The sequence below is a fragment of the Hyla sarda genome, unplaced genomic scaffold, assembly GCF_029499605.1.
Source record: "Hyla sarda isolate aHylSar1 unplaced genomic scaffold, aHylSar1.hap1 scaffold_599, whole genome shotgun sequence".
Classification (NCBI taxonomy): Eukaryota; Metazoa; Chordata; class Amphibia; order Anura; family Hylidae; genus Hyla; species Hyla sarda.
In genome coordinates this window covers 1-13225 of record NW_026610613.1, presented here as the reverse complement: position 1 = coordinate 13225, position 13225 = coordinate 1, and the positions used below count along the sequence as shown (strand labels likewise).

General features: G+C 46.3%; 6 non-coding genes across 6 annotated transcripts; all 6 read left to right on the top strand.

Moving 5' to 3' along the window:
* The first annotated feature begins 487 nt into the window (after window positions 1-487).
* On the top strand, window positions 488-678 carry LOC130340702 (U2 spliceosomal RNA). The gene has a single exon (XR_008880774.1). It is a non-coding gene; the product is annotated as a U2 spliceosomal RNA (small nuclear RNA).
* A 2073-nt stretch (window positions 679-2751) lies between these two features.
* LOC130340785 (U2 spliceosomal RNA) lies at window positions 2752-2942 on the top strand. Its single transcript, XR_008880841.1, has one exon. It is a non-coding gene; the product is annotated as a U2 spliceosomal RNA (small nuclear RNA).
* A 2083-nt stretch (window positions 2943-5025) lies between these two features.
* LOC130340773 (U2 spliceosomal RNA) lies at window positions 5026-5216 on the top strand. The gene has a single exon (XR_008880830.1). It is a non-coding gene; the product is annotated as a U2 spliceosomal RNA (small nuclear RNA).
* Window positions 5217-7305: 2089 nt separating this feature from the next.
* On the top strand, window positions 7306-7496 carry LOC130340761 (U2 spliceosomal RNA). The gene has a single exon (XR_008880819.1). It is a non-coding gene; the product is annotated as a U2 spliceosomal RNA (small nuclear RNA).
* Window positions 7497-9577: 2081 nt separating this feature from the next.
* LOC130340749 (U2 spliceosomal RNA) lies at window positions 9578-9768 on the top strand. The gene has a single exon (XR_008880808.1). It is a non-coding gene; the product is annotated as a U2 spliceosomal RNA (small nuclear RNA).
* Window positions 9769-11852: 2084 nt separating this feature from the next.
* Window positions 11853-12043, top strand: LOC130340695 (U2 spliceosomal RNA). The gene has a single exon (XR_008880768.1). It is a non-coding gene; the product is annotated as a U2 spliceosomal RNA (small nuclear RNA).
* Window positions 12044-13225: the final 1182 nt, after the last annotated feature.

Here is a 13225-nt window from a genome sequence, read left to right as displayed (position 1 = left end):
CACTGCTCTGCCTGAGCAGAACCATCACCGCCATAGGTTGTCAAATAACCCGGGTTTAACCCACACAGGTAAGTCCAATGGGGTGCAGGCATGTCCTCTATGCTTACAGCTTCCCGTGGGTGTTGGTTTGATACCGTTTGGGGACAGCCAAGGAGGCATCTGCAGGCAACAAAGGTAGGTGTGTGCTTGTGTGTGTGTTTCCTATGCAGATCCTAAGCCCAGTGTCACATGCAAGTAGGAGGAGTAAGAAGGGTTCCTGGCAAATCCGGGTTATGGATTGCATTTAAAAAGGCCCCGTGGGAGTGCAATGGGCCCCTGTCTTGCTGCTTAGCAATAATGGTATGGGTTTAGGTTCTGCTGTGTGTACTGGTGGTTGACTGCCCCCCAGCCCAGAGTGTGCATGGAAAATTGTCTGGCAGCCTCCCTGACAGCAAGCAGTGATAGTGCCCATGAAGGGGACCTTGTTGGGCCCGCCCCTTTCACGGTTATCGCTTCTCGGCCTTTTGGCTAAGATCAAGTGTAGTATCTGTTCTTATCAGTTTAATATCTGATACGTCCCCTATCTGGGGACCATATATTAAATGGATTTTTGAGAACGGGGGCCGATTTCGAAGCTTGCTTCCGTCGCCCTATGCATTGACCCGATATGGCAGTATCTTCGGGTACAGTGCACCACCCCCTTACAGGGTTAAAAAGAAAGATTCCTACTTTCATTGCTACCTGCTTGCTGGCTAGCCAGCTAGCCAGCCCTGTGGGCCTTGCTGCTGCTGCTGCTGCAGCCAAAAAACAAAAGGTGGTGCTGCTGCTGCTTCTGCTTCTGCTTGTGTCTGGCCGCTGTTGGAGCGTCCAGGCACAGGACTTCTGCTGCTGCTGACTAAATGGCCTCCTTAATTGGATCATTTGAGTAGCCAGCACACCTGTGCAGGTAGGGCATGACATGATAGGCAGCTGCCTTGATAGCGGGTGGGTGCTGAATGTTCCTAATTGACAAAATAAGATTAATGCTTATGAAGAAATATAAAATCTCATCCCTTCCCCAATATCGCGCCACACCCCTACCCCTTAATTCCCTGGTTGAACTTGATGGACATATGTCTTTTTTCGACCGTACTAACTATGTAACTATGTAACATAACATGGGGGGGGGGGGGTCTCCTGGCTGTTCACACAGGTGTGTCATTGCTGTACATTGACCATGCATTGCTTCTGTGGTATTGCAAAGGCAAAGACAAATGCTTCCAGCCATCCATTGCACTAATGGATTGGTCATCAGCTGGCTGTCTATGTCCCGCATCAATATAGACCAAAGTACAGAGGGTTAGGCTATGCTATTGTGCACCTACCTGATGCATCAGAAGGTGCGAGGCCCTTGCTAAATTCTGTGCACAGACTTTGAGATCTATGCTTTAGACTGTATCTAAACCTGCTCCAACATGGACTGACATTCTGGCCTACTTTCAGCCGATGCGACTTGTCTGTCGCTGAACAGTCGCTTTTTATGTATTCAGCACCTATGTATAATGTTGTAAAAATGCTCTAGAAGCTAAAGTCGCAGAAATGTCACACATATTTGGCCTGCAACTTTCTGTGCGACAAATTCAGACAGGAAAAATCAGTATAAATCCTTAGAAAATTATCCCCCAGTGTCTCCATCTGCTGGCGGTATTGAATAAGCATTGCTGCACTGATGGGGTATGCATTAGACGAAAAAAAAGAAGAAAAAGAAGAATAATACGCCCAGAAAAGAGGCGAAAAGGAGAAAAACGTAAAAAAACGTGAAAAAAAAGTAAGAGGAAGAGAAGGGAAAAAAAGGTGGAAATGGGTTTAAAAGTGATTTCGGCGGAGAAATATATATATATATATATATATATATATATACGCGCACACACACACATATATATAAACGTATTCTCCGTTGAGATATTGCAGCCGCTGCTGTGTCCAGGCCCAGGAGCCTTAGCACTGTGCTGTGATGTCACTCAATACCACTGACATCACTAGGTGTAAACAACATCTCTCCTTTGCTGTGTATGTGACTATGGAGCTGTTTGGTGATGTCGTCTATTATGGCCTTCATAGAAGCAACAGGAGATTGTTGCATCCATCTAGAACCCTCAGAACTACAGTGCTATGATGTCACTCACTTCCACAGGCCTTGCAGAGTGTAAACAACAACAACCCAGCTTTGTTGTGTATGTAACCATAGGGATTTGTGATGTCACCTAGAACCTTCACAGCAGCGACAGCTTTATGAGGAGCATCAGCACTGCTCTGCCTGAGCAGAACCATCACCGCCATAGGTTGTCAAATAACCCGGGTTTAACCCACACAGGTAAGTCCAATGGGGTGCAGGCATGTCCTCTATGCTTACAGCTTCCCGTGGGTGTTGGTTTGATACCGTTTGGGGACAGCCAAGGAGGCATCTGCAGGCAACAAAGGTAGGTGTGTGCTTGTGTGTGTGTTTCCTATGCAGATCCTAAGCCCAGTGTCACATGCAAGTAGGAGGAGTAAGAAGGGTTCCTGGCAAATCCGGGTTATGGATTGCATTTAAAAAGGCCCCGTGGGAGTGCAATGGGCCCCTGTCTTGCTGCTTAGCAATAATGGTATGGGTTTAGGTTCTGCTGTGTGTACTGGTGGTTGACTGCCCCCCAGCCCAGAGTGCGCATGGAAAATTGTCTGGCAGCCTCCCTGACAGCAAGCAGTGATAGTGCCCATGAAGGGGACCTTGTTGGGCCCGCCCCTTTCACGGTTATCGCTTCTCGGCCTTTTGGCTAAGATCAAGTGTAGTATCTGTTCTTATCAGTTTAATATCTGATACGTCCCCTATCTGGGGACCATATATTAAATGGATTTTTGAGAACGGGGGCCGATTTCGAAGCTTGCTTCCGTCGCCCTATGCATTGACCCGATATGGCAGTATCTTCGGGTACAGTGCACCACCCCCTTACAGGGTTAAAAAGAAAGATTCCTACTTTCATTGCTACCTGCTTGCTGGCTAGCCAGCTAGCCAGCCCTGTGGGCCTTGCTGCTGCTGCTGCTGCAGCCAAAAAACAAAAGGTGGTGCTGCTGCTGCTTCTGCTTGTGTCTGGCCGCTGTTGGAGCGTCCAGGCACAGGACTTCTGCTGCTGCTGACTAAATGGCCTCCTTAATTGGATCATTTGAGTAGCCAGCACACCTGTGCAGGTAGGGCATGACATGATAGGCAGCTGCCTTGATAGCGGGTGGGTGCTGAATGTTCCTAATTGACAAAATAAGATTAATGCTTATGAAGAAATATAAAATCTCATCCCTTCCCCAATATCGCGCCACACCCCTACCCCTTAATTCCCTGGTTGAACTTGATGGACATATGTCTTTTTTCGACCGTACTAACTATGTAACTATGTAACATAACATGGGGGGGGGGGGGTCTCCTGGCTGTTCACACAGGTGTGTCATTGCTGTACATTGACCATGCATTGCTTCTGTGGTATTGCAAAGGCAAAGACAAATGCTTCCAGCCATCCATTGCACTAATGGATTGGTCATCAGCTGGCTGTCTATGTCCCGCATCAATATAGACCAAAGTACAGAGGGTTAGGCTATGCTATTGTGCACCTACCTGATGCATCAGAAGGTGCGAGGCCCTTGCTAAATTCTGTGCACAGACTTTGAGATCTATGCTTTAGACTGTATCTAAACCTGCTCCAACATGGACTGACATTCTGGCCTACTTTCAGCCGATGCGACTTGTCTGTCGCTGAACAGTCGCTTTTTATGTATTCAGCACCTATGTATAATGTTGTAAAAATGCTCTAGAAGCTAAAGTCGCAGAAATGTCACACATATTTGGCCTGCAACTTTCTGTGCGACAAATTCAGACAGGAAAAATCAGTATAAATCCTTAGAAAATTATCCCCCAGTGTCTCCATCTGCTGGCGGTATTGAATAAGCATTGCTGCACTGATGGGGTATGCATTAGACGAAAAAAAAGAAGAAAAAGAAGAATAATACGCCCAGAAAAGAGGCGAAAAGGAGAAAAACGTAAAAAAACGTGAAAAAAAAGTAAGAGGAAGAGAAGGGAAAAAAAGGTGGAAATGGGTTTAAAAGTGATTTCGGCGGAGAAATATATATATATATATATATATATATATATATATATATATATATATACGCGCACACACACACATATATATAAACGTATTCTCCGTTGAGATATTGCAGCCGCTGCTGTGTCCAGGCCCAGGAGCCTTAGCACTGTGCTGTGATGTCACTCAATACCACTGACATCACTAGGTGTAAACAACATCTCTCCTTTGCTGTGTATGTGACTATGGAGCTGTTTGGTGATGTTGTCTATTATGGCCTTCATAGAAGCAACAGGAGATTGTTGCATCCATCTAGAACCCTCAGAACTACAGTGCTATGATGTCACTCACTTCCACAGGCCTTGCAGAGTGTAAACAACAACAACCCAGCTTTGTTGTGTATGTAACCATAGGGATTTGTGATGTCACCTAGAACCTTCACAGCAGCGACAGCTTTATGAGGAGCATCAGCACTGCTCTGCCTGAGCAGAACCATCACCGCCATAGGTTGTCAAATAACCCGGGTTTAACCCACACAGGTAAGTCCAATGGGGTGCAGGCATGTCCTCTATGCTTACAGCTTCCCGTGGGTGTTGGTTTGATACCGTTTGGGGACAGCCAAGGAGGCATCTGCAGGCAACAAAGGTAGGTGTGTGCTTGTGTGTGTGTTTCCTATGCAGATCCTAAGCCCAGTGTCACATGCAAGTAGGAGGAGTAAGAAGGGTTCCTGGCAAATCCGGGTTATGGATTGCATTTAAAAAGGCCCCGTGGGAGTGCAATGGGCCCCTGTCTTGCTGCTTAGCAATAATGGTATGGGTTTAGGTTCTGCTGTGTGTACTGGTGGTTGACTGCCCCCCAGCCCAGAGTGTGCATGGAAAATTGTCTGGCAGCCTCCCTGACAGCAAGCAGTGATAGTGCCCATGAAGGGGACCTTGTTGGGCCCGCCCCTTTCACGGTTATCGCTTCTCGGCCTTTTGGCTAAGATCAAGTGTAGTATCTGTTCTTATCAGTTTAATATCTGATACGTCCCCTATCTGGGGACCATATATTAAATGGATTTTTGAGAACGGGGGCCGATTTCGAAGCTTGCTTCCGTCGCCCTATGCATTGACCCGATATGGCAGTATCTTCGGGTACAGTGCACCACCCCCTTACAGGGTTAAAAAGAAAGATTCCTACTTTCATTGCTACCTGCTTGCTGGCTAGCCAGCTAGCCAGCCCTGTGGGCCTTGCTGCTGCTGCTGCTGCAGCCAAAAAACAAAAGGTGGTGCTGCTGCTGCTTCTGCTTCTGCTTGTGTCTGGCCGCTGTTGGAGCGTCCAGGCACAGGACTTCTGCTGCTGCTGACTAAATGGCCTCCTTAATTGGATCATTTGAGTAGCCAGCACACCTGTGCAGGTAGGGCATGACATGATAGGCAGCTGCCTTGATAGCGGGTGGGTGCTGAATGTTCCTAATTGACAAAATAAGATTAATGCTTATGAAGAAATATAAAATCTCATCCCTTCCCCAATATCGCGCCACACCCCTACCCCTTAATTCCCTGGTTGAACTTGATGGACATATGTCTTTTTTCGACCGTACTAACTATGTAACTATGTAACATAACATGGGGGGGGGGGGGTCTCCTGGCTGTTCACACAGGTGTGTCATTGCTGTACATTGACCATGCATTGCTTCTGTGGTATTGCAAAGGCAAAGACAAATGCTTCCAGCCATCCATTGCACTAATGGATTGGTCATCAGCTGGCTGTCTATGTCCCGCATCAATATAGACCAAAGTACAGAGGGTTAGGCTATGCTATTGTGCACCTACCTGATGCATCAGAAGGTGCGAGGCCCTTGCTAAATTCTGTGCACAGACTTTGAGATCTATGCTTTAGACTGTATCTAAACCTGCTCCAACATGGACTGACATTCTGGCCTACTTTCAGCCGATGCGACTTGTCTGTCGCTGAACAGTCGCTTTTTATGTATTCAGCACCTATGTATAATGTTGTAAAAATGCTCTAGAAGCTAAAGTCGCAGAAATGTCACACATATTTGGCCTGCAACTTTCTGTGCGACAAATTCAGACAGGAAAAATCAGTATAAATCCTTAGAAAATTATCCCCCAGTGTCTCCATCTGCTGGCGGTATTGAATAAGCATTGCTGCACTGATGGGGTATGCATTAGACGAAAAAAAAGAAGAAAAAGAAGAATAATACGCCCAGAAAAGAGGCGAAAAGGAGAAAAACGTAAAAAAACGTGAAAAAAAAGTAAGAGGAAGAGAAGGGAAAAAAAGGTGGAAATGGGTTTAAAAGTGATTTCGGCGGAGAAATATATATATATATATATATATATATATATATATATATATATATATACGCGCACACACACACATATATATAAACGTATTCTCCGTTGAGATATTGCAGCCGCTGCTGTGTCCAGGCCCAGGAGCCTTAGCACTGTGCTGTGATGTCACTCAATACCACTGACATCACTAGGTGTAAACAACATCTCTCCTTTGCTGTGTATGTGACTATGGAGCTGTTTGGTGATGTCGTATTTTATGGCCTTCATAGAAGCAACAGGAGATTGTTGCATCCATCTAGAACCCTCAGAACTACAGTGCTATGATGTCACTCACTTCCACAGGCCTTGCAGAGTGTAAACAACAACAACCCAGCTTTGTTGTGTATGTAACCATAGGGATTTGTGATGTCACCTAGAACCTTCACAGCAGCGACAGCTTTATGAGGAGCATCAGCACTGCTCTGCCTGAGCAGAACCATCACCGCCATAGGTTGTCAAATAACCCGGGTTTAACCCACACAGGTAAGTCCAATGGGGTGCAGGCATGTCCTCTATGCTTACAGCTTCCCGTGGGTGTTGGTTTGATACCGTTTGGGGACAGCCAAGGAGGCATCTGCAGGCAACAAAGGTAGGTGTGTGCTTGTGTGTGTGTTTCCTATGCAGATCCTAAGCCCAGTGTCACATGCAAGTAGGAGGAGTAAGAAGGGTTCCTGGCAAATCCGGGTTATGGATTGCATTTAAAAAGGCCCCGTGGGAGTGCAATGGGCCCCTGTCTTGCTGCTTAGCAATAATGGTATGGGTTTAGGTTCTGCTGTGTGTACTGGTGGTTGACTGCCCCCCAGCCCAGAGTGTGCATGGAAAATTGTCTGGCAGCCTCCCTGACAGCAAGCAGTGATAGTGCCCATGAAGGGGACCTTGTTGGGCCCGCCCCTTTCACGGTTATCGCTTCTCGGCCTTTTGGCTAAGATCAAGTGTAGTATCTGTTCTTATCAGTTTAATATCTGATACGTCCCCTATCTGGGGACCATATATTAAATGGATTTTTGAGAACGGGGGCCGATTTCGAAGCTTGCTTCCGTCGCCCTATGCATTGACCCGATATGGCAGTATCTTCGGGTACAGTGCACCACCCCCTTACAGGGTTAAAAAGAAAGATTCCTACTTTCATTGCTACCTGCTTGCTGGCTAGCCAGCTAGCCAGCCCTGTGGGCCTTGCTGCTGCTGCTGCTGCAGCCAAAAAACAAAAGGTGGTGCTGCTGCTGCTTCTGCTTCTGCTTGTGTCTGGCCGCTGTTGGAGCGTCCAGGCACAGGACTTCTGCTGCTGCTGACTAAATGGCCTCCTTAATTGGATCATTTGAGTAGCCAGCACACCTGTGCAGGTAGGGCATGACATGATAGGCAGCTGCCTTGATAGCGGGTGGGTGCTGAATGTTCCTAATTGACAAAATAAGATTAATGCTTATGAAGAAATATAAAATCTCATCCCTTCCCCAATATCGCGCCACACCCCTACCCCTTAATTCCCTGGTTGAACTTGATGGACATATGTCTTTTTTCGACCGTACTAACTATGTAACTATGTAACATAACATGGGGGGGGGGGGGTCTCCTGGCTGTTCACACAGGTGTGTCATTGCTGTACATTGACCATGCATTGCTTCTGTGGTATTGCAAAGGCAAAGACAAATGCTTCCAGCCATCCATTGCACTAATGGATTGGTCATCAGCTGGCTGTCTATGTCCCGCATCAATATAGACCAAAGTACAGAGGGTTAGGCTATGCTATTGTGCACCTACCTGATGCATCAGAAGGTGCGAGGCCCTTGCTAAATTCTGTGCACAGACTTTGAGATCTATGCTTTAGACTGTATCTAAACCTGCTCCAACATGGACTGACATTCTGGCCTACTTTCAGCCGATGCGACTTGTCTGTCGCTGAACAGTCGCTTTTTATGTATTCAGCACCTATGTATAATGTTGTAAAAATGCTCTAGAAGCTAAAGTCGCAGAAATGTCACACATATTTGGCCTGCAACTTTCTGTGCGACAAATTCAGACAGGAAAAATCAGTATAAATCCTTAGAAAATTATCCCCCAGTGTCTCCATCTGCTGGCGGTATTGAATAAGCATTGCTGCACTGATGGGGTATGCATTAGACGAAAAAAAAGAAGAAAAAGAAGAATAATACGCCCAGAAAAGAGGCGAAAAGGAGAAAAACGTAAAAAAACGTGAAAAAAAAGTAAGAGGAAGAGAAGGGAAAAAAAGGTGGAAATGGGTTTAAAAGTGATTTCGGCGGAGAAATATATATATATATATATATATATATATATATATATATACGCGCACACACACACATATATATAAACGTATTCTCCGTTGAGATATTGCAGCCGCTGCTGTGTCCAGGCCCAGGAGCCTTAGCACTGTGCTGTGATGTCACTCAATACCACTGACATCACTAGGTGTAAACAACATCTCTCCTTTGCTGTGTATGTGACTATGGAGCTGTTTGGTGATGTCGTCTATTATGGCCTTCATAGAAGCAACAGGAGATTGTTGCATCCATCTAGAACCCTCAGAACTACAGTGCTATGATGTCACTCACTTCCACAGGCCTTGCAGAGTGTAAACAACAACAACCCAGCTTTGTTGTGTATGTAACCATAGGGATTTGTGATGTCACCTAGAACCTTCACAGCAGCGACAGCTTTATGAGGAGCATCAGCACTGCTCTGCCTGAGCAGAACCATCACCGCCATAGGTTGTCAAATAACCCGGGTTTAACCCACACAGGTAAGTCCAATGGGGTGCAGGCATGTCCTCTATGCTTACAGCTTCCCGTGGGTGTTGGTTTGATACCGTTTGGGGACAGCCAAGGAGGCATCTGCAGGCAACAAAGGTAGGTGTGTGCTTGTGTGTGTGTTTCCTATGCAGATCCTAAGCCCAGTGTCACATGCAAGTAGGAGGAGTAAGAAGGGTTCCTGGCAAATCCGGGTTATGGATTGCATTTAAAAAGGCCCCGTGGGAGTGCAATGGGCCCCTGTCTTGCTGCTTAGCAATAATGGTATGGGTTTAGGTTCTGCTGTGTGTACTGGTGGTTGACTGCCCCCCAGCCCAGAGTGTGCATGGAAAATTGTCTGGCAGCCTCCCTGACAGCAAGCAGTGATAGTGCCCATGAAGGGGACCTTGTTGGGCCCGCCCCTTTCACGGTTATCGCTTCTCGGCCTTTTGGCTAAGATCAAGTGTAGTATCTGTTCTTATCAGTTTAATATCTGATACGTCCCCTATCTGGGGACCATATATTAAATGGATTTTTGAGAACGGGGGCCGATTTCGAAGCTTGCTTCCGTCGCCCTATGCATTGACCCGATATGGCAGTATCTTCGGGTACAGTGCACCACCCCCTTACAGGGTTAAAAAGAAAGATTCCTACTTTCATTGCTACCTGCTTGCTGGCTAGCCAGCTAGCCAGCCCTGTGGGCCTTGCTGCTGCTGCTGCTGCAGCCAAAAAACAAAAGGTGGTGCTGCTGCTGCTTCTGCTTCTGCTTGTGTCTGGCCGCTGTTGGAGCGTCCAGGCACAGGACTTCTGCTGCTGCTGACTAAATGGCCTCCTTAATTGGATCATTTGAGTAGCCAGCACACCTGTGCAGGTAGGGCATGACATGATAGGCAGCTGCCTTGATAGCGGGTGGGTGCTGAATGTTCCTAATTGACAAAATAAGATTAATGCTTATGAAGAAATATAAAATCTCATCCCTTCCCCAATATCGCGCCACACCCCTACCCCTTAATTCCCTGGTTGAACTTGATGGACATATGTCTTTTTTCGACCGTACTAACTATGTAACTATGTAACATAACATGGGGGGGGGGGGTCTCCTGGCTGTTCACACAGGTGTGTCATTGCTGTACATTGACCATGCATTGCTTCTGTGGTATTGCAAAGGCAAAGACAAATGCTTCCAGCCATCCATTGCACTAATGGATTGGTCATCAGCTGGCTGTCTATGTCCCGCATCAATATAGACCAAAGTACAGAGGGTTAGGCTATGCTATTGTGCACCTACCTGATGCATCAGAAGGTGCGAGGCCCTTGCTAAATTCTGTGCACAGACTTTGAGATCTATGCTTTAGACTGTATCTAAACCTGCTCCAACATGGACTGACATTCTGGCCTACTTTCAGCCGATGCGACTTGTCTGTCGCTGAACAGTCGCTTTTTATGTATTCAGCACCTATGTATAATGTTGTAAAAATGCTCTAGAAGCTAAAGTCGCAGAAATGTCACACATATTTGGCCTGCAACTTTCTGTGCGACAAATTCAGACAGGAAAAATCAGTATAAATCCTTAGAAAATTATCCCCCAGTGTCTCCATCTGCTGGCGGTATTGAATAAGCATTGCTGCACTGATGGGGTATGCATTAGACGAAAAAAAAGAAGAAAAAGAAGAATAATACGCCCAGAAAAGAGGCGAAAAGGAGAAAAACGTAAAAAAACGTGAAAAAAAAGTAAGAGGAAGAGAAGGGAAAAAAAGGTGGAAATGGGTTTAAAAGTGATTTCGGCGGAGAAATATATATATATATATATATATATATATATATATATATATATACGCGCACACACACACATATATATAAACGTATTCTCCGTTGAGATATTGCAGCCGCTGCTGTGTCCAGGCCCAGGAGCCTTAGCACTGTGCTGTGATGTCACTCAATACCACTGACATCACTAGGTGTAAACAACATCTCTCCTTTGCTGTGTATGTGACTATGGAGCTGTTTGGTGATGTCGTCTATTATGGCCTTCATAGAAGCAACAGGAGATTGTTGCATCCATCTAGAACCCTCAGAACTACAGTGCTATGATGTCACTCACTTCCACAGGCCTTGCAGAGTGTAAACAACAACAACCCAGCTTTGTTGTGTATGTAACCATAGGGATTTGTGATGTCACCTAGAACCTTCACAGCAGCGACAGCTTTATGAGGAGCATCAGCACTGCTCTGCCTGAGCAGAACCATCACCGCCATAGGTTGTCAAATAACCCGGGTTTAACCCACACAGGTAAGTCCAATGGGGTGCAGGCATGTCCTCTATGCTTACAGCTTCCCGTGGGTGTTGGTTTGATACCGTTTGGGGACAGCCAAGGAGGCATCTGCAGGCAACAAAGGTAGGTGTGTGCTTGTGTGTGTGTTTCCTATGCAGATCCTAAGCCCAGTGTCACATGCAAGTAGGAGGAGTAAGAAGGGTTCCTGGCAAATCCGGGTTATGGATTGCATTTAAAAAGGCCCCGTGGGAGTGCAATGGGCCCCTGTCTTGCTGCTTAGCAATAATGGTATGGGTTTAGGTTCTGCTGTGTGTACTGGTGGTTGACTGCCCCCCAGCCCAGAGTGTGCATGGAAAATTGTCTGGCAGCCTCCCTGACAGCAAGCAGTGATAGTGCCCATGAAGGGGACCTTGTTGGGCCCGCCCCTTTCACGGTTATCGCTTCTCGGCCTTTTGGCTAAGATCAAGTGTAGTATCTGTTCTTATCAGTTTAATATCTGATACGTCCCCTATCTGGGGACCATATATTAAATGGATTTTTGAGAACGGGGGCCGATTTCGAAGCTTGCTTCCGTCGCCCTATGCATTGACCCGATATGGCAGTATCTTCGGGTACAGTGCACCACCCCCTTACAGGGTTAAAAAGAAAGATTCCTACTTTCATTGCTACCTGCTTGCTGGCTAGCCAGCTAGCCAGCCCTGTGGGCCTTGCTGCTGCTGCTGCTGCAGCCAAAAAACAAAAGGTGGTGCTGCTGCTGCTTCTGCTTCTGCTTGTGTCTGGCCGCTGTTGGAGCGTCCAGGCACAGGACTTCTGCTGCTGCTGACTAAATGGCCTCCTTAATTGGATCATTTGAGTAGCCAGCACACCTGTGCAGGTAGGGCATGACATGATAGGCAGCTGCCTTGATAGCGGGTGGGTGCTGAATGTTCCTAATTGACAAAATAAGATTAATGCTTATGAAGAAATATAAAATCTCATCCCTTCCCCAATATCGCGCCACACCCCTACCCCTTAATTCCCTGGTTGAACTTGATGGACATATGTCTTTTTTCGACCGTACTAACTATGTAACTATGTAACATAACATGGGGGGGGGGGGGTCTCCTGGCTGTTCACACAGGTGTGTCATTGCTGTACATTGACCATGCATTGCTTCTGTGGTATTGCAAAGGCAAAGACAAATGCTTCCAGCCATCCATTGCACTAATGGATTGGTCATCAGCTGGCTGTCTATGTCCCGCATCAATATAGACCAAAGTACAGAGGGTTAGGCTATGCTATTGTGCACCTACCTGATGCATCAGAAGGTGCGAGGCCCTTGCTAAATTCTGTGCACAGACTTTGAGATCTATGCTTTAGACTGTATCTAAACCTGCTCCAACATGGACTGACATTCTGGCCTACTTTCAGCCGATGCGACTTGTCTGTCGCTGAACAGTCGCTTTTTATGTATTCAGCACCTATGTATAATGTTGTAAAAATGCTCTAGAAGCTAAAGTCGCAGAAATGTCACACATATTTGGCCTGCAACTTTCTGTGCGACAAATTCAGACAGGAAAAATCAGTATAAATCCTTAGAAAATTATCCCCCAGTGTCTCCATCTGCTGGCGGTATTGAATAAGCATTGCTGCACTGATGGGGTATGCATTAGACGAAAAAAAAGAAGAAAAAGAAGAATAATACGCCCAGAAAAGAGGCGAAAAGGAGAAAAACGTAAAAAAACGTGAAAAAAAAGTAAGAGGAAGAGAAGGGAAAAAAAGGTGGAAATGGGTTTAAAAGTGATTTCGGCGGAGAAATATATATATATA